This window comes from Rhagoletis zephyria, unplaced genomic scaffold, assembly GCF_001687245.7.
Source record: "Rhagoletis zephyria isolate East Lansing unplaced genomic scaffold, Rhagoletis_zephyria_1.1 Rzeph_scaffold_00438, whole genome shotgun sequence".
Classification (NCBI taxonomy): Eukaryota; Metazoa; Arthropoda; class Insecta; order Diptera; family Tephritidae; genus Rhagoletis; species Rhagoletis zephyria.
The window spans coordinates 218,448-238,894 of record NW_016157522.1 but is presented as its reverse complement, the minus strand read 5'-3'; the positions used below and the strand labels follow the sequence as shown (position 1 = coordinate 238,894).

Genomic DNA, 20,447 nt, shown 5'->3' with positions numbered 1-20,447 from the left:
CTGATCATTTATGTATACATTTGTCTATATCTATCTCGATTCGTTTTGGCTGTTACAAACAACCGTTATGTGAACAAAATTAATATACCCTTGTGCACAAGTGCGCTCGGGTATAAAAATAAAAATAAAACTATTTACAGTAAAGACAGCTTATACATATATGTAGTATATTATATATGCATTTATAACAATAAAATAGAGAAAATAGTGAAAAATCAATGGATGAAAATCTATTTAAAAAGATTTCTTCTACCTGCTTTACTGTTTTACAGATTTAAACACAATTTATGTACTTTATATTTTTTTATTTGAGGTGTCGTCTTCGCTGGAATGGCCCAAGAGCAAAGCAAAATAAGAACAGGGTTTTTTGTAGATCAAAAGTAAACAAAAAAAAATAAAAATCAGTGAAAATTTCACGTTTGCTATTATTTTAACTTCGTTTGATACTTTATTACATTTTTTGACCTCTTTCGGTTTTGAGTATTGCTCTCGTCGCCGTAGCCGAGTGCTTAGGGGTGTCTACTGCCATTCGGGAGATCCACGATTCAAATTCTGGTCCCTGTAACATCAAAAAAGGTTTTTGAAAAAGCGGTCGCCCTCAGCAGACAATGGCAAAACTCCTTGTGTACTTCTGCTTTAAAAAAGCTTCTTCAGATGTGGAGTAAAGGTTTAGATCTTTCCATTTGTGTCAGAACATCAAGAAGCAGAACAACAGAAACAGAAAGAAAATGTTTTAGCGCCCTAGGATAAATCTTTAAAACTATTTAGGGGTATCCCTAAAACTGGAAAAGCCTCGACAGCTCAAAAATTTTATTGAGAGTCCAAGATTTGTGCGAAATGAAAAAAACCGGTTTCTTCGAAAAAAGATCCGGTCTATTCGATATTCGAAAAATCAAGATCTCAAAAAAAAAACGCGTGGAAACCGGTTTGGAAAAACCGAGTCAATCACCCTAGCTGTGAGGCATTGCGCGCCATTCTGCGGAAATCAAAGATCGTTCAAGTCCATGTCTTAAATTTCCGGCCACAAAAGATAATTTATGAAACCTCTGTGGCTCCACCAATGTTAATCAAATGGCCTTTCCAGCAGCATTTTCAAAGAAAAAATAATCCAAAATCCGTCCCAAACTGTCATCCACTGGGAATGCATTGGCTTCTCGACGATCACGTGTAACGATCCCCAGATGTGGCAGTTGTGCTTCTTAACATAGCCGGGAGGAAAATGCGCTTCGTCAGAAATTACTAGTTTTCGAGAAAATTCGTTGTTCATTTCGCGCTGCATAAATTTATATTATTTCTCAAGCGTACAGCGATTCCATTAATTCCGCGAAGATATGATACTGACATTCTGTCAAGACTTGCAGCGGGAAAGAGCTGTTTGATGTGGGTTTTGATATAGACTAACAGCAGAAGCAGCAACAACTGGTAAGTCTCATTGAAATGTTAACAGACTCACAGAACTTTTTATGTACGAGTATGTATCTCAAATATACAAATACGTGCATACATAGTACTTAAGTGTATTTACATCGTTCCGCATTATTTAAACATAAATGAACACAGTTGGCTCTACAAGCGAGCGTTTTAACCCAGCCAACAGAGAAACGTAAATTTTGCGAACAGTGCGGTCTCGTACAATTTCTCTTATCCGTAAACGTACAGAAAACGACTTCAGTTTTCATTAAATTTCGTACCCGGAAAAGGACGAAAATTCGCATTTCATCCACCGCTTTTTTTTCCTTTTGCGAATCCATTTTGGGATATTTTGCTGGCTGGGAGTTCAAGCGCCTTGTGAGTGTAAATGTATATAAATGTGTGTGTGCTCTTATGTGTTTGTTCTATATGTACATATGTTTTTCCATATATGCTCATGACCACTTTGAAGTTGTCACTTATGCCGCATGGCATACTCTTTGCCACAAGCATTTAGTACCCCAGCTACTACATACTTACTCAGTACCAGTTGTTGCTCCGCTACTGGCCATTGTGGCTGTGGTTATGGCTGTGGTAGTGGCAGTGCCCTATATCCCTTCACCAGCGTCGAGTTTTTGCTTTCCAGCAGCTATCTGAAATGTTGATGACTAAAGTTTGCCGACACCGACGACGAGTTTGTTTATTCAGCCACAAAGTATTGCCTTGGCTTGACTTAAACCGCTCGTCTGTCCGTTGGTGTGTGTGCTTAAAGCGCCACTCGCCAAACAAATTGGCACTTTGACCGAGTGATGCGGGCGTAATGTGTACGGGACACAGATAAATATGTAGTTGCACAGCGAGCCAAACGATTAAATAATTGATTTGATTTGAATTGATTTTTTTATTTAAAATTTCACCACTCACGTGATTATTCTCGGATATACAAATAGATTAACATGTGTTAAAATTTTCCTATATTTTTAGAGCAGAAAAAATTGTTAAAAAATATTTATTTTTTTTTTAATTTTTTTTAAGTATCGATTTATAAAGTTATCTTTTGAGGCTTATCGGAATGTTTACGGGATCTATTCGACACCTTTGTGGACTCTTTCTGGAATACATTCAGTTTTTTTCGGGGGTTTGTGAAGTTTCTCGATAGTTTTTAATATTTTTATGAGCTTTTCGGAGCTTCAGGTTTTTTAGAGTTTTTTTCGAATTTTTCAGAGCTTTTCGATATCTCACGCATTATTTCCGGATTTACAGGAATCATTTGAAACCGTACCGGATTTTTAGGACTAATCGCGATTTTTAGAACCTTTGAAAATTTTTTGGAATATCCCAAAGGTTTTTCAAGGTCTTGCGGAAGTTTCTTCGTATTTTTTAAAATTTGTTGAAAGTTCGCAACATTTTTTTTTTTGGGATTCGGTATTTTTTGAAACTTTTCAAGACTTTTTTGGATCATTTGGAACCTTTTGGGAGTTTTTCGGAACCATATGATGTTTTTTGAGACTTTTCATTAGTTTTTGGAACCTTCTGAAATAATAAATAAGAACGGTTGGAGATTTTTCGTAGAGAATTTTTTTTTTGAGAAATTCGTAATATTAAAGATAATAATTATCTTTCCACTAGTCAAACCTTTTCACCCATATGGCCAAGCTAAAATTTATCTAATAACTTTTACTTTGTTTAAAATTCTTCACTTAAGTAGTTCGCAATTGCTGCACTAGCCAGAATTTAGTGCTCGATAAACAAACAGGCGTATAAAACTTCAGCAATCATAGAAGGAAATTAGGGCATTTGCAAGCTGGATATTTTATGAAGTTATCACCAAGCTACAAATATGTTGTACTTAAGCTAGGTAAAAACTGAAAAGTGGAAATTTTAAAGAAATTTAAAACATGTGCATCAAATGACTTATGTTAGCATTTGGCCGAGATTCTCCACCTAGACCTACTAATAAAACAAAATATTCTAGTGAACCGGCATGGCGTTAAAACGTCAAAACTAAATTAAACTTTTTAAACATGTGGCAACCCTATTGTTCTCCTTTTCTCGAAACTGTCTAAAATTGTATGTTTTTAATGGCTGTACTTCAGGAACAGTGCGCAGCTGAGGCTAGAGAGAATCCATACTAAATAAGCTAATAAAACATAAGTTTACGACAAGCCCAACGATCTATGCACTAAGGATTGAAGAAAATAGTATTACACTTGAGCTTGGTAAGTCGAATGTGCCCATTTTTAAAATAAATTCAAATAACAAAATCGTAGTCATGGAATGAGGCTTAAACTCCATAAACAACAAATTACTTCATTCGCCAATAAAGAATTGTAGACATTATAGCATTTACGTTGCATACTTTTACGCAGGTTTTTTTTTTATAACTAACCCGCTAGGAAAGTTCAATGATTTATGAAAGCGCAGATCGATTTCTTAGTAAAAAAAAAATTTTCGCTTACATTTCCGTTGAGTGTTTGGCCGCGCTTTTTCTTTACCACGTCTTGATATACATAATCGCAAAAATAAAAAGACCTCCAATTTTACACCGCCTTCGAATGACAAAGGACGGCGGCCGCTCCCTCAAATTTCTCTTAAAAAATACAATCGTCGGCGTAAAACTGTAGGACCCTCCCCTCTGTGTGACAACATCAAAGCGCACGCCACAAATCGAAGGAGAAGCTCGGCCAAACACTAACATACTGTGTAAGCGCCAGCACGAGTTGCGATTGTAGTCTCTAAACAGTTTGTTGGTTGGGCGCAAAATTACAAATCCCAAAAACTCGCCGCGACCATTGTTAAAAACTTCTACAGACGTATGTATGTACGTACATATGTGTGTGTGACAATAATATAAGTTACTCAAGTAATAAAACATATGTTTCTAAAGTTTAAGTGTAAATCTATGTATATGTACATCGCATACTTTCCAAACTAAACGCCCGCCATGCATGTCCTAAACTTTTAATGGACCGAAAATGGCTGCCACCTTTCCAGCCTTTTCTTTATCTCACTGCCGTCCGCGTGCACTACCTCTCATCCTCCGCTTAAATAATTTTATGTTTCTACGCTATCTGTGTAGCATAATTTTTTTATGTGTTTTTTTTTACTTTACTTTAGCCGTGGACTGCCTTTGCTTGGCTGCCTGCTTTGTGGGTCTTCTTCCGCTTCTATTAGCAATGCGCTCACTCGCGCGCTTATACCCGTACAGCGCTCTGCTGGTGAGCTGTTGTAGAATCGACTATTTACATATGTTTGTATGTGTGTATGTACGTTTTACGTTCGGTTGGGTTTTTAATTAAATTATGAATTATGCACAGTTAGTTAAGCAGATTTTTGTGAACAACATTTTTTTATGTATTCCGTGTATGAATTTTTTGTTTTTAGTTTTGTTCTTACTTGTTTTGTGTGTTGCTGCTCATTTTTTACTGTCTGCTCAAACACTGTCATAAAACAAATAAACAAGTGAGCTATGGCGAAAAAAGCAACAGACATATTTGGAATGTTAAACTTTAGTTCAAAAACTTTGTTTATTAAAGTTTGCATTCAGCGGAAGTTTGTGGTTGGATATTTTTAGTGCCGTATATTTTGTTATACATATATAGATATATTAATAAATATTAAACTAAATTTCGTTTTAATTTTTTACATATTTTTACTTAAAATTAAAGTGGGTTTTAAAACTTTAATGGAAAAAAATATGTTTAACTCTAAATGCAAAAGTGGATGACAGAAAGCAACAAAAAACTTTTTATCTGCAATTAATATGGAAGAGAATTGTGAAAAAAGAAAAAATTAACTAAAAAATACATATTTCAGTAATATCTCAAAAAAACTTTTACATGTAGAAGGTAGAGTTGCCAGCTATTTTTACATTGAAAAATTTATAAAATATATTTCTAAACAAAAACTTTTTAAAAAATATTGCAAAAAATATATACCTAAGACGCATAGGCGAGAGATTCTTAACCCGAGAAAACTTTAATACAAATAAATAAATTCGATTCGGCGCATAGAAATTTGAAACAACTTGTTGTTTATTTATAAACATTTTTTGCTTATTATTTCAATAAATTTTTTTGCTCGTTTTGCTTCGTGGTTTGTTTTCATTTAATCAATTAATAATATATAATTAACTATTAATATGAATACAAATGTATAAAGATAGAAAAGAGACACCCCTCGACGCCTTCAAAAAAAAAACAATACTTTTATATTTTTTAAACAAAAATGCAAATGTAGATACTTAGATACTTAAATATCCTGACAACTCAATATAAGAAAATTTTACGTTTTTAAAATATAATCTCTTAGCAAAGAGAAAAAAGGAGTATTTACTTCTTCAAGAAAATTTACAGCAAAAGCAAAGTACTTTTTCAAGCAACAGAATTAATGAAAAATATTTCTTGGGATTTTTTTTTACAGCTGTTAGCTGTCCTTAAAACGGTACATGGCTTAAGAAGTGAAAAGATAAGAACAAAAGTAATAAAAGCAAAGAAATGAAAAATGGGAATCACTTTAAAAAATTGTGTCCTAATCCCTTTTGCGTTTTTTTCAAACGTGCTCATAATAGCACTTCGCCTAAAGCCTACACTACGCCAACAGGTGCTGCGAGATCCTAGGAAATGCAAGGAAGAGTGTGAATAAATATTATCCTCTACGAAGCGGATACACCCATTCAGCAAATATATAAACCTACCTCACTCGCCCAACCTTCACACTTGAGTTCCTGTATAGTCAAGCTCCGTTCGCTGGCTAATCGAAAAAATATTGCCGATGCCCTTTTTGGCGTGATACAAGGTAAGCTGCTTTGAAGCTTCCGGTAGACGAAACCCCTTTTTTGTCCTTCCTTTGTATCTGGATTTTCTTGTTAGAGCCGGTCAGACAATAGTCTGATAGTTTAACTTAGGCGCCGAGACTACTGAAGCTGCAACTTCTTGTTGCTTAGACGCAACAGGCGTATAGCCTTTTGGGTACCTAAACAAAAACACTAACTTCGAAATAATTGCCTGCTCATATAGCCTTATGGCCAGAGGTGTCGGTGATCACCGTGCTATCGACTCAGGGCCTTAAGACGAGTCAGGTTTTTATCTTTCCATCACTCTCATCTAAAATATTGTATTTAAAATTTAAATAATTTTTGTTCCCGTGAGAAAAAAGGAAAAAGGAACTGTCCATTTCAGTAACTGCAATCCCATGGTAAGCCCAATTGAAGCTGTGTCCAGAGTTCACACCACCTATCATCATGGTTATGCCCTAATTGGCAAAAGCTGTTCTATCTTGGAATGGAAATTAGACTATAACAAAGACCAATGACAGATATCAGAGTCAGAAACCAATGACATAGATCGGAAACAGAGATCACAGACCAGAGACAGAGATAATAGACAGAGACCAAGAACCAGTAACAAAAATCAGATACAGAAACTATACACAGAATCCAGAGACAAAGTCCATAGACAAAAAAAAACACTCAGTGGAGTGGCTGAGCCGAGAGCAAAGTGTTTCTTCTCACAGCCTCGCCTGCAAATTAATGTCAGTCCTCGTGGAAGTAAGCTTCAAACAAAGTTACTTCTTCATATTTCTTAATTTCAACTATTTATGTATAACACCAACAAATGACATTACTAACCCAAATAGCATGCGAACTCATTGCTACTCTTAAGGCTATCAGCAACCAGCAAACAACAACACGAAAATTATTAAATTATTACCCGTCCTCTCGAAGCAACCAGAGACAGCATACAAACATAAAAATATAAATACATCCATAAGTATGGTACTTAAGTTCACTAATACGTATGTACCTATAAATATTTTATGAGGAACGGCCAACAGTAGCAGCAAGAAGCACTCATCACCAGGCGGCAACCACTCCTGCAGCCACAACGCCTGCCACACATGGCACTCGCACTTCTGCCATGCTGCCATTCGTCTAGTCTTATTTGAACTATGTTTTTTGCTTTTATTTTTATTTTTACACTCTGACCCACACTTTCGCAATTTATTTATTTATTTAGGTTTTTTTTTCTCGCTTCGCTGCCATTCGTCGTGAATATTTCATCGATGGCGAAAAATGAGGGCAAAATAAAATAGTCTACCATGAAAGCTTATTGGACGGAAGAGTATCGAATTTCCATTACAGCTGCTTTGTGTTGAATGTGTGTTTGTACGTATGTATGTATGTGTGACACTTGCCTTGCCTGTGTAAAGTTGTATTTATATGTATAACAGGCGTTAAGCATGAAATAGTGTGCTAAGAAATTGTCGGGGAGAGGAAAACGTAATGGCCACTAAAATTGCATTCTTAAGCAAAAAAGGAAAAGTATCCGAGTATTTCTTCAAAATATCAGCAACAACAGAGGCACATACATAATAATGAAATTTGCTACTCTCTGTGCTTACTTTTAAGGTTTAGTGCATATGAAATTGAATGCGATAGTTGGTAGTTGGTAGCCGGCCATTCAATAAATGAAATATTTATGTATTATAAAAAAATTTATGCTGCGCAGGGTCACAAATATTCAATTTACATAGCACTATTTCGATTACTACCCCAGTATGGGTAATGGGGATATTATTTAGTGAGATTATTTACATACTCACATATATGAAATGGTGCGGAAGGCAGTGAATAGTTATCAGGTCTAGATCTTTCCCTGAACAAGCGGCAAACAAAAAACTTGTGTATGCAGTTATGGTTGAAAATAATTGAAATTGAATTAAAAATATTGTTATTTAAAACTACATCTTTTTCGGTACAATTACACAGAGAACCAACCACTTACGGCCCTCCAAAAAGTATGCAAAAATACTCAGGTGCTCAGGTGTATTACTTAGTAGGAACTAAATAGAAAAGGTTTTCGCTCCTTTTCATGACTAGCTTTTTGAAATAGAAAAGCTTAAGATAAAAACTTTAAGAACATTAAACGAATAGACTAGAGACCAAGGATCACAGAGATCAGAAACAGAGACCATACAACAGGTGACCAGAGACCACAGAAAGAGGATAAACGCTCATAGAGGTCGCGGAGAATCGAGCTGGTCGAAAACCGTTGTCGGTAGGTGAGAAAATCGCATATAGAATTTGTTCGTTACCATTTGGTAAAACTATTTATATATTCGGAAATGTTGCCAGCAACCTCTCTAACTCCAGTTAATAGCGCCACAAATTTGTATGCTATCCAACGCAAAGAGATCTGAGCGTTGTGAAAACTTTGTCCTGGGAAAACTGGCGTTTATCTGTACCTGGCCAACGCGGTTATTGTTTTATTAAAAAAAGAAATAAACAAAAATTAAGTGCATGCTTACCCTCTCGAAGCAAGTAAGTTGCTTGGATTTGTTTTGTATGGAAAACTTACTTGGTGGGTAAATGTAGAGGAGCACACTGGTAAGGCAATAACTGCCCTTTACAACTGAAAATCAGATTTAGCGAAAGATAGTGAACAACATATGGACGTACATAGTGAATTTTAGTTTCCAAATTTATTCTTAAATTCTTAGATTTATTTTTAAATCTCATAGACAGATACCCGAAGTAAACAAAAACATAAATATAATTAAATTTTCTTTATCGGTTTACTATACCAAACTATGCTCCAGCGCTAAACTCCTGCTCTTAAACTTAAAAATTTGCGTCCCTAACGAGCTCACAATTTTTGCTAACTTATTATTTATATCCCGTCGACCTAGAGTAGCTCCTTAGCCTTATAAATTGTAATAACTCAATTTATAGTTTTGGTAGAAAACGAAATTTCTTACATACATATGTTCATTTCATAACAGAGCATAGGTTGCCGCAATGTTTGCCTCGTGTGTGTTGAACATGAAAAACAGATAGCCTCAATACGTTACTTAAAAACGTTGCTTCGACCGTTGCCCCGCGTGTAGTCTGCATAACAATAAATTAATAAACAGAAAAGTTACAGCAACTGAAGTTTCTATTTCGATCGGACAAAATTCTGATGTTGAGAGGTAAAACTCATACGCCATGGCTGACAAGTCATAGGGGTTAGTTACTACGGACCACTTTTTGGGTCTGCAGTGGAATTCCTTCTGTCGTAATTGCCACGATGTAGAGGGAACATAGAGTGTAGAGAATTTTTTAAGTCACATTGGCGAGGGCTTGTCGACATTTGTTCTATCACTACTTTCTTGAGTGTCTGGCTGAACTAAGCGCGGCTAGTATTTATAACAGTAACAATGAAATGGTTTGAAGTGTGCCTGTTTCAATGTTGGGTGAGGGCAGTCACGTTACCTAAACCCAACTTTACATGTATGTAAATAAAGCAGCAACCGTATGCTCATTATCTTCATTCGCTATATTTTTTAACATAATATCGACTTGAAATATTTAACCAATTTTTAGAAGGATGAAGTTAAATATATTCCGATGTAGACTATATATGTACACTTGTGGCCACGCAGAACCCTAAATTTGTAACAAAATTTTAATTTTTTTTACCTATAGCTGAAATTGTAAAAAAGCTGTATAAATAAAAGTTTAAAAATTTTTACAAAATTTAGATCAAATTTCCATCAAAATTTTTAACTTTTTCTTCTAAATTTTCATTTCGAATATGCATTTCAAAGCCCATTTAATTTTAGTAAACTAAAGTTCAAGTTTGATGTTTTCAAACTCAAAGCGCTGGCTGATTTTTGACAATCCCGTACGATGTTGCGCATTTTTCGCATACAAAAAGTATTCGCTACATGAAAAAATTACACAAGACCTTCGGCAAAAAAATTTTCGAAACTTACCGAGAATTTTGGGCTCCTTTAAACTTTCACATTGTTATTCTAAAATTAAATGGACTATTGAACTGCAAGCTTGAAAATTTCCTAAAAGGTTTTAACAAAAAGTTTAAAATTTGATTATTATTTATTTTATAAATTTTTTTAAATTTTGTACAAAGCTTGAAACTTTTATTTGTATAGTTTTTGGTGCGGTTTGAACTATTAAAAACAGAGATAAAAATTAAAAAAGTGGTGGTAAGGTTTGCGTGGCCACGATTGTATGCTGAACCGTGATCAGCTTTTGAGTCATGTATCCATCAGTAAAGATTTTACAAAGTGTAATTAAGCTCAGGCTCTGTGTTAGGATTCAGCTTTAGAGAACTTAAAACTTAAGTAACTTTTTTCTTTAAACGCTTCAATTATTTTAAGGCTCTGCCCGATAATAAAAGCACTGATAGTTGGTGCATCTCACTGACAGCTGCGGCAAATTCTCCTCGGTGCTTTCTGCTGTTTTGAATATCTCCGTTCCTGATTAGTTAAGAGTTCCCTCTAGTTTATAGCCATTCCAAGGAAATGCAGATTAAATTATCTTTGGAGGTACTTAAATCGCCAATTCATTAACTCATTAATTGCCTTCGCTGGTTCTACATATAGAAGTCCAGGCAAGATAGAGCTACTGACCGTAATTTCATAGGCTAGTTCCCTGAACTGAGTTGTAGGCGTAACCCCACTGTTTGCATGGATGATTCCATTATGCAGATTTCCAATGAAATGATTTTCAAAAAGAACTGAATGAGTATTACGTTTTTCCTCTATAAAAGAGCTGCCAGGACACTCAATTGACATATAAAATTATTGTGTTTTTTTTTTAATATTTAAGATGGCCTGGGATGGCAACAAAAGAGAACTACCTTACATACATATACATCATTTCTTGAAATGACAATCAAATGTATGCAACAGAAAAATAAATTATTACGCAACTACAAAGAATTTTCACATACAAAATATACACATACATACATACAAATGTATATGCTTGCACGTATACACTTATTAGTGCATATTTAAATGTAGTGCAAAAATTTCAATATGAAGGAGACAGAAAATGTTTGCAAATAAAGAGCAAAACATAAATGACAAAAGAATACTTACATATAAAGATTGGATGGAATATGTGAAGAATGCGTACGGTAATCATACTGCAGGAACACATTAATATACCTAACTACGCCTGTGGATGTTCATACTTGCATTCATGGTGATACTTATATACCTATGCATATGCACCATAAATATTTATTTGCATGCAAATGTGCACACAATATGAATTATGCAAATAAGTCATGCGGCAGCAGCAGCAAAAGGAACTATTCAATAAATGGTAAAAGAGCCATAGCAACAGAAGTACTATTTTTCTTCGCATAAGCATACATACATACTGACATACACATACACATGTATATACATAAATATATTTAGATATTTCCTATTAGTTATAAATAAATATGCATCCACAAACACAAATAAGTAAGGGTGCATCTATGTACATATTTGCATACGAAGGCAACGAGAAGCCAATCAAATATTTATTGATAGAAAATGGTATGGTTAGAGTGTCATATGTATGTACGTATGTAGGGCCCCAGTGCAATTACACTCGTGGCCATGCAAACCTTACCAACATTTTTTTTTTTTAAATTAGGTAGAATTTTGTAAATTAATAAACAAATTTTATAAATAAAGTTTCAAACTTTGTACAAAATTGAGAAAAATTCATCAAATTTGCTTAAAAACTTGAAACTTTTTAATAAAAATGTTTATGCAAATTTAGAGTATGCAGTTTAATAGCCGCATTGACTGGACTCGAGGAATGGTTTAGTCCTTGGAACGCTTAACTGTCTTTACGGACGGATCAAATATGGAATGCGAAATTACCCTAATGTGGGAACAGGGGATATTAGAACATTTACAGAAACGAGGCAGGGAGCAAACCAGCAAGGTGCGGCTCCGCAATGAATGTTTTCAATGCGGTGGACATCATTGTGAAGCTAGTCAGAGGTGGCACCACACAGGTTCGTATGGGAACTTGTTAAAAAAATCGCTCTTTAACAGTTATATTTTTACTTTTATTTAATTACTCCTTAAGTAAGAGCTTTTTCTGATTTTTATTATATAAATCCAAAATAACAATTATTTTTGATTTTTATCTAAATAAACTGCAAATAAAAAAATGATAACTGCGAAAAATGTTAATGACTTTTAAACGTATGACTTAAAGGATAAAATTCGGTGACTGATTTATGACTTTTAAAAGTAAAAGTCACTGACTAATTTTTATTGCTGACTTTTATAAATAATAGTCTTCGACAACTGTTATCTAAAACATATAATACAAAAATCAAAAATAATTGTTATTTTGGATTTATAAAATAAAAATCAAAGATAATTGTTGTTTTTTTAATTTTGCATAAAAATTACAAATAAAAATTTATTTTCAAATTTGATTTTCGGTGAAAAAAGAAATCGATTGGTATGTATCACTTAATTGTTGAACAATTCCTTCATAGTGAATTTTTAAATGACAGTTTTCATCAATAACTGTTACATACATTCGGTCCCTGACTTAAACAAACCATCTAACCTTTTCGGGATTTCTGCGGATTTCTTACAAACATTGAAGCTTTTTTCGTAACTTTTATGGAACAATTCGGGATTTATTTAAGACTTTCCATTTTTGGTCTTTTCGGTATTACTTCGAGACTCTTCGATACTAAATTCTGATTTTCGAGGTTTTTCGATATGATTTCGAGATTTTTGGCACTATTCGGGGTAAATTTTCCCTATTATTTCGTTAGCCATGACTTTTCGATATACAATTTTGATTTTAGTGACATTACGGGATTACTTTTATCATAAATATTGATTTCCTTTGAACTTTTATTTTTTAATTAAAAACCAACTTGCCCATCACTGGTAACCAATATTCGTAATACAGCATAGAATATTTTTATTTAAGCACATTTTCGTGCGCAAAATAAAAAAGTACGTACACACACGTTCAAAAAAATTAAAAGTGCACATCCAATTCATAATTTGTGTGCTGGCGTACACGGCGTATGAGTGCTCACTGCACGCTTTGCTGGCGACTGTCATTGGAAAATGCAATGCAAATATTATTCAAAATACCTTTGCATTGCCTTCGCTCGGCATACATTTTTTCTCCTTAATTTCAATATTGACAAAGCGACAAAAAGATATATATGTACATAAGTATAAAGCTTAAAATTAAGCCGACAAACGAAAGTGTATAAAGAAAGAATTGCATAAAAGGGCGCTCACACTCCCACCAACGAAGTGGGGATAATCAAAGAAAGATAAACCAACATGCCACAGCGTACTTTCTCCTCTCTCACTCTTGGGCTTTCCCGCGTGTCCGCCTCGCCTTTGACAGACGGCAGAAAAGTCACAAAAAAAAAAAACAGCAGCCTTGACAGCCGTTGCAATATTCTTAATGGTATTTGCACAAATTTAATGCAAGCAGTCAAGGAAAGCGTAAAGAAAATTTTAAAATTAACGAAAGAGCAGGAAATATATTTGTAGAAGAAAATATACTTATATATGTACATTTCCATAGCAGTTTAATCCTAGCAAAGTCAAATGCAAATAAGTAAAAGAGTCAGCTTGTAATGAAAGAGGCGCGCGCGAAAATTGCAAAATCTGCTATGCAACAGGCCATAAAATTAAATGCGGCCAAGTAATAATGGCTTACATTTTTTTCGTTTTTATTTATTTTTGTTACTCGCTGCGGCTTCTGCTACGTTGCTGTTTTGGATTTGGCAAAGGCCGCGTTTGGCTTTGCGGTCAGCGGAAATCTCAATTATTTACATTATCTGTTCTGCGGAAAAGATTTCGCACATTTATTATTTAAGATTGCATTGCTAGAAAGCATTTCGCATTGCTTTAATGGCATATTTGAATTTAGATGCATGCATAGACACTAGGGTGGTCCCAGCGTCAATTTCTACATTAAAAAAAATAATAATTTTTTTGTAGTGTTATAATTCTAAAGGGTAAACCACACAAAATTTTGATGTTGATATTTTAAGGACGACCCTTATACGCACATACTTAAGTGTTATCTGTTAGAGTTCCGAAAGTTTTTTTTTTTGGTTTTCTAAAATCAAAAGGAAGTCATTTTGCGGTTGTGGTTGATTTTTGGATAGGTGGGCCTGATATTAGCTCAACAAGTGCTGGCCGAAAACTAGAGCATAACCATTTAGATTAGTGGCGGTCGAAAAAGGTCGGGTTCTGACAGGTTTTTATGAAATTGGTATTTGAGGAGTCAAAGTTTTTTTTTGAGGATGATGCGGTGGAATCACTAGCGGCATTTCATAGACTATGTAGTGGTCAGTGTTTAGAAATTTATATTCTCCTAAAAGTCCAAGTGCACCCCCTACTTTCGACAATCACCGTAAGCTTACGTAAGCTGCGTTAGGTGAAGTGTCCATTTCAAAAAAGGCGAAAGGAGTGAGGCTGAAGATATTAAAACCTTAATCTCGCGAAAGCTGGGTAGCTGACCTAGAGATGATTCCACAGCTATTTCTTTGCGCACTTAAGAGACTATTAGCGCATGAATTGCGATTCAAGTATCCCCACCAGTAACAGAAGACTGGTTCAGTTTAAGTAGTTTTCTTGTCCACCACTGGTTCACCTGTAACCATAAGAACCTAACTTCTTTGTATTTCCATCTTTCCGGAGAAAACAACATGTAGCCAGTGGAGATCAACTCTTTGCATGAAGACTCCCTTTTCTTGTTAGCTCGTCGGTCGTGCAATTATCTGCGATGTTGCTAAGGGCCAGCCCTACTTCAGAACATATGCAAACCTCTTCTTCGAAAACACTCAACCGCCTATACGCCACATTTCTCTCCATCCACCTTCGATTATTCCGTTAATAAATGCAAAGGGCCATGGTTCTAGATACGATTCCTATACTCCACCTGATTTTGGCCATCCGGGCTGGTGCAAAATGTTTAAGGACAGGAAAAATCAGATGCAATAACATCTACATTTTCTCAGACAGTCAAGAGACTCTAAAAGCACTGGTTTAAGTAATCTGTAACTAGCAAGCTGTAGTGATTTTAACATGGGTGTTGGGACATGGGGTATATCAGGCAATGAGATGCGGGCGAGCTTGTAAGAAAGGACACCTTCCTTCCACTCTCAGCGTCAAGGAGGAGCCTGCTGAATTAGAAAGCCACTTAGTTACTTTGTGAGCACCCCCCACTAGGGAGGAATTGACTGAGGTGTACGAATCCTTTGAAGATCTGCCTATCAGAAGGCGATTGCTCAAATTTGCCAACTCCACGTAGTGGTTTAGAAAGGAGAAGGGATCTCACTTCTCAACAGATTCTGATAAGCTCTTCGTGAGTGTCATTTATTTACAGTATGAGGAATTTCTTTAACACTAGAGAAGGGTTTTTGCGTCAGCTTAAAGGTAGTAGTTCTAGTATCCTCCTACTTGAAGAAATTTAGGCAGAAATTAGCAGCGGATGCCTCGCCTAAAGAGATAATGACTGTTTTATAAAAATGAAGAAAGCAGTTTATAGAAGTAACTGAATGAAGAATTTCGTATAACACGCTCCGCAGTTTAAGCTAAATACACACAAGCAAAATTATCTTCTTCAGGACTGCACTAATTTATAACAAACTATGCAGCAATTTGTTTCAAAAGTTGTACGGAAAATATCGGCACATACATATGTACATGCATACATTGAACTAAAACCACACGAGCATATTAGGGGCCAGCTGCAATCTTTACACATTGATTCTACAAGTAAATTTTGTTACTACTTCGAGTTATACCACACACAACCAAACACCAGACGAGTCAAAAGTTTTCGCTTCTGCACTGATTTAATGGTTTCTCAGCCAGCAAACATTAACTCGAAAGATAGCTCAGCATACAATTCACACTAGCGAGAACATGCACGTATGTATGTAAGTGTGTGAGTGAGCTAAGCAGCAGCAGCTAGAAGCATCATTGAATCTGCTCTATTTTCACTTTTTCGCACCACAGCGTAACATAAATGCAACTCAATATGATTGTGTGAGTGTATGTGAATGGATTTTGCAACGGAGCCATGCCAAGGCGGGGTGGTGATACAGTGTGTTACGGGGCTAGTATATACTACATTAAGGTGGTCCAAAATAAGTAAAGTCGGCATTTTAATGCTAACCCCCTAGTATTGTTCTAAATCGGAAAAATGTATCCCTATTTCAAAAAATATGTAGAGGTCGCTCAAAGTGCTCAAACTCTAGTTATCTTCAGGAGACTGCCAATAACAAGTCCCAATTGTTGATTTAACCATTTTTTAATTCTAGGGGTATTTGGCGGACCTACGAAATATAGTTACTATGAAAAAATGGTTAAAAAAATAATTGGGTATTAATATTTAGAATCTCCTGAAGAGAAACACAGTATTCCGGTCGCAAAATATTGATTTGGAGATGTCTGTACCATTTCCACGAAAAGTTGTTTTTTTTCATATAAATACATGGAAAACTTGGAGAGACCTCTAAATATTTTTTGGTTTTAAAATAAAAAATTGAGGTTTATATTTTTTTTGGTATAGAACAATCCTAGAGGGTGAGAGCATAAAAATTTCGGCTTTATTTTTTCGAATGCATTTTGCGCCACTCTAATGTACATACATATTTATGTAGCTGGGTAGTTGTGTGGCTTTTGCTATTTGCTGTCTTTGTGCAGCTGCGCATGCAAATATATATAACGGGTGATTTTTTAAGAGCTTGATACCTTTTTTTTTAAAAAAAACGCATAAAATTTGCAAAATCTCATCGGTTCTTTATTTGAAACGTTAGATTGGTCCATGACATTTACTTTTTGAAGATAATTTCATTTAAATGTTGACCGCGGCTGCGTCTTANCAGTAGCTGCATTAATAGGGAAATTTGTATTGCTTTTAAAAGTGTTTGTATGCGCGCGTGTGCGTGTGTGCGTGTGTACGCTCGTTTGCTTGTTTGTTTGTTTGTCGGCATGCTTGAGTGCGCAGTGTATTCAGCTTTGCCTTGTTGACTTTTGCTGCTATCGGCAATTGTAATTTCATTTGCTGTCGACTTGGCATTTATTTTGTTTGCGCCTACATATCTGTATGGATATCTATGTACATACATATGTCTGTATGTATACATGTACGTGTGCTTGCGCCTTTGAGTATGCAATGTTTGTTTTATAATAACTTCGTTTCGCTTCTTGGCTCTTTTCTACACTCTTTCGAGCGATATGAGTTTTGCATAACTACATAATGGCACAGAATAAACAGTATACAGAAGACGCACCACATACAAATTTATTTTTCTTCGGCGGACGTAATATTACAACCCGGACCAGAGCAGAGAAGTTAACATCACGTCCACTATGAATAACATGAAGTTAACATCTCGCCATAAACACACATCGTGATCAGCGTTGCCGCGAGCTGGAAAAAAATGTATCAGTTGCCAAGCAGAAAAAGTATCAAAAGCAAACAAAACTGTTGTTTATTAAACTATTATTTAAAAAACAAATAATAAATAAAATTTTATAATTAAATCCATAGTTATAAAAAAAATTATATATCTTGCTTTTGTCTGCTTATTTGCATAATGAAAAACAAACTTATAGGGCCCCTAAACCACACAAAATCCTTGCGCAACCCGAGACTTGTACAAGTCAATATTGTGGAATTTACTACAGCATAAAATTGCGCAAACCTTATTTTGAAGAAACGTTGCTCAAGTAAATATGTGCAAGAAATATGAATGTGCGTTGTATATATTGATAGCTTCATCTTTAAAACGTAAAAAAAAAACTAAATTCAAAAAAATATATTTTTTTCGATATTTCGTAATGTTTTTGTGTGGTTTAGGGGTCCTATAACAGTTATAAGAGTTACCCAATCAACTTATAAATATCTATATATAAATTGTGAGACTTCAAATAACAATAAAAAAATATTAGCCTTTAGACTAGTAGTACTATTCATAGTTTTCGAAAATTCATTTCTGCCAGCCGAAAGTATCAAAATACGGCATTTGGGAACAAAAAAGGATCAGATATTAAAATTTAGAAAAACAGTATTAAAAAATATACAATTGTACCAAAATGGCAACGCTGATCGTGATGGAAAACGTAGTTAACATCTTATCGTCATAGCGACGATGGAATTAACATCGTCAGCCGAGTGAAAATACTGCTAAAGTAACAAAGGCAGCGCCGCTTGTGATACCCTTGCTTGCCTCACCGCTCGTGCCATAAATTCAAATTGGTTGGATAGTCGACATGCGTCTTCTGTATACTGTTTATTCTGTGATAATGGCCAACACTCGCACACACACACTCATATAAAAGTGCGATAACACCAGCGGCCATATGCAACTGTAGGGGTACATACATACATATGTGTGTGTGTGTGTGTGTGTGTATCTATGCTTGTTCATGTATTTATTACCTCTTTCGAAAGAGTCAAACATGCTGCTCTACATATAGTTAAGTACATAAAGACTATGTTGGCTTTTAGGTCTGCTGCCACCGTCGCTGCCTTCCTTCGCTTCGTCGTTGCTAAATGTAAAGGTGCAGTTAGCAGTTTGTCTAATCAATGTTGCTATGTAGAAGTTTTTCTTCTTCTATCCCCATCCACTTACTCGCTCCACATACATATATGCTCCATACACACACACACTCCTATGCTTTTAGTTGTTGTTGTTGTTCGTCCTGATTCCTGTCATTGCGCAGTGGTTGTTGCTCTGATGCCTCATCGTTATTATGGTTAGGCGTGATTTTCTGCTATAATTCACAGATAAAAGTTTGTAAGCGTGAGTGTAGTTGTAAATACATGGGTATGCTTTCATACTTTCAACTTGCAGCAACGCTATGTAAACGTTGCTATTTATATCCAGAAGAATAACAAGAAAAGCAACAGCAATAACTACAAAAACTTATTGCCTAACAATCTAGTCAACATAGGAAGTGCAGCAGTTTTTAGTTGCCACCGCAGCACGCGTCCAAAGTTCAGTTTATAAAGATATAGTTATTTACGAGGGCAGTTTGATAGATCAGTGACTTTTGGAATTTTTACTTTAAACTCAACCATGCTGCGGTCAACTTTCATCTGTTCGTAGACTGCTATCAAACTGTGTGCAAGCTGCGGCATTTAGTTTGTGGCTGAGATAGAAAAAAAGGAGTTATGGCAAAAACACATATCTTCAGCTACGAGATGTTACCTCATCCTGCATATTTTTCTGACTTTTTTCTGTTTTTAAATAATAAAATTTTTATCTTAATCTTTGTCTTTGTAATTACCTTTATCTCCAGTTTTATCTTTGCTTTTGTCTTTGTTTTTTTCTTTTTTATCTTAATTTTTATCTCTATCTTATTTTTAACTTGATCTTTCACTTTAGCTTTATATATATACATCTTTACTTGCACTTTTATCATTTCTCTATATCTATTTTTATCTTATTTTTATCTGTATCGTTATCTTCGTCATTATCTATATCTCATTCTTTATCTGTATCTTTGTCTCTTCCTTATCTGTATCTTCATCTCTACCTATATCTCTATCACTATTTTTATCTTTATAATTAACTTTATCTACATCTTCGTCTCTTCATCTTTTCTTCCCATCTTCCTGCCTTCGATCCCACACTCCTTAGTGGTATTAAACATTCGAGGCATCGGCTACCTTTTTCTCCAAGCATTCGCCATATTCAGCCTACACCGTGGCATAAAACATTTATCGCAAACATCTGTTGAGTTGCATAAGAAAATTCCCTACAAAAAAAAAGGAAAAATTAAAAAGTCACTGATTTATCTAGATGCCCTCGCATTTGTACGTAGAATTGATAAGTAATTGTATGTACCCTTGCATATTCACACATTTGCATGTACATACATATGTACATTAAGGTGGTACAAAAAAGTTTAAAATGTTGGTATCTCATCCCCTAGGATTTTTCTAAATGAAAAAAAGAATCCCCGTTTTTTTTTGTTTTTAAGAAAAAATATATTTTGAGCAGCCTCAAAACCCACGAACAAAGTTTTCCGAACGAAAAATATTGATTCTATACAATTTCTACATAAAAGTATGTTTTCTCCATAAATCAATTATATAAATAGGCAATCATGTTTCCTTTACACCCCTTTTACGGCTAAACTGTACTTCTAAGGTATAAACAATTATATATCATTAGAAAGGTATTTTGATGCTGATGTGCAGGCAATTTTTAAAATTTCAAATT

At 35.0% G+C, this 20,447-nt stretch overlaps 2 protein-coding genes across 2 annotated transcripts in view; one reads left to right on the top strand and one right to left on the bottom strand.

Moving 5' to 3' along the window:
* LOC108359702 (uncharacterized) overlaps positions 1–18,971 on the bottom strand; it is a 38,866-nt gene extending 19,895 nt beyond the window's left edge. The window contains exon 1 of the mRNA XM_017611675.1: positions 18,659–18,971. The gene's annotated coding sequence lies outside the window, so the exon portion shown is untranslated. The remainder of the gene's footprint in view (positions 1–18,658) is intronic.
* eys (eyes shut) overlaps positions 1–20,447 on the top strand; it is a 159,331-nt gene that overhangs the window by 10,584 nt on the left and 128,300 nt on the right. The window lies entirely within an intron of this gene.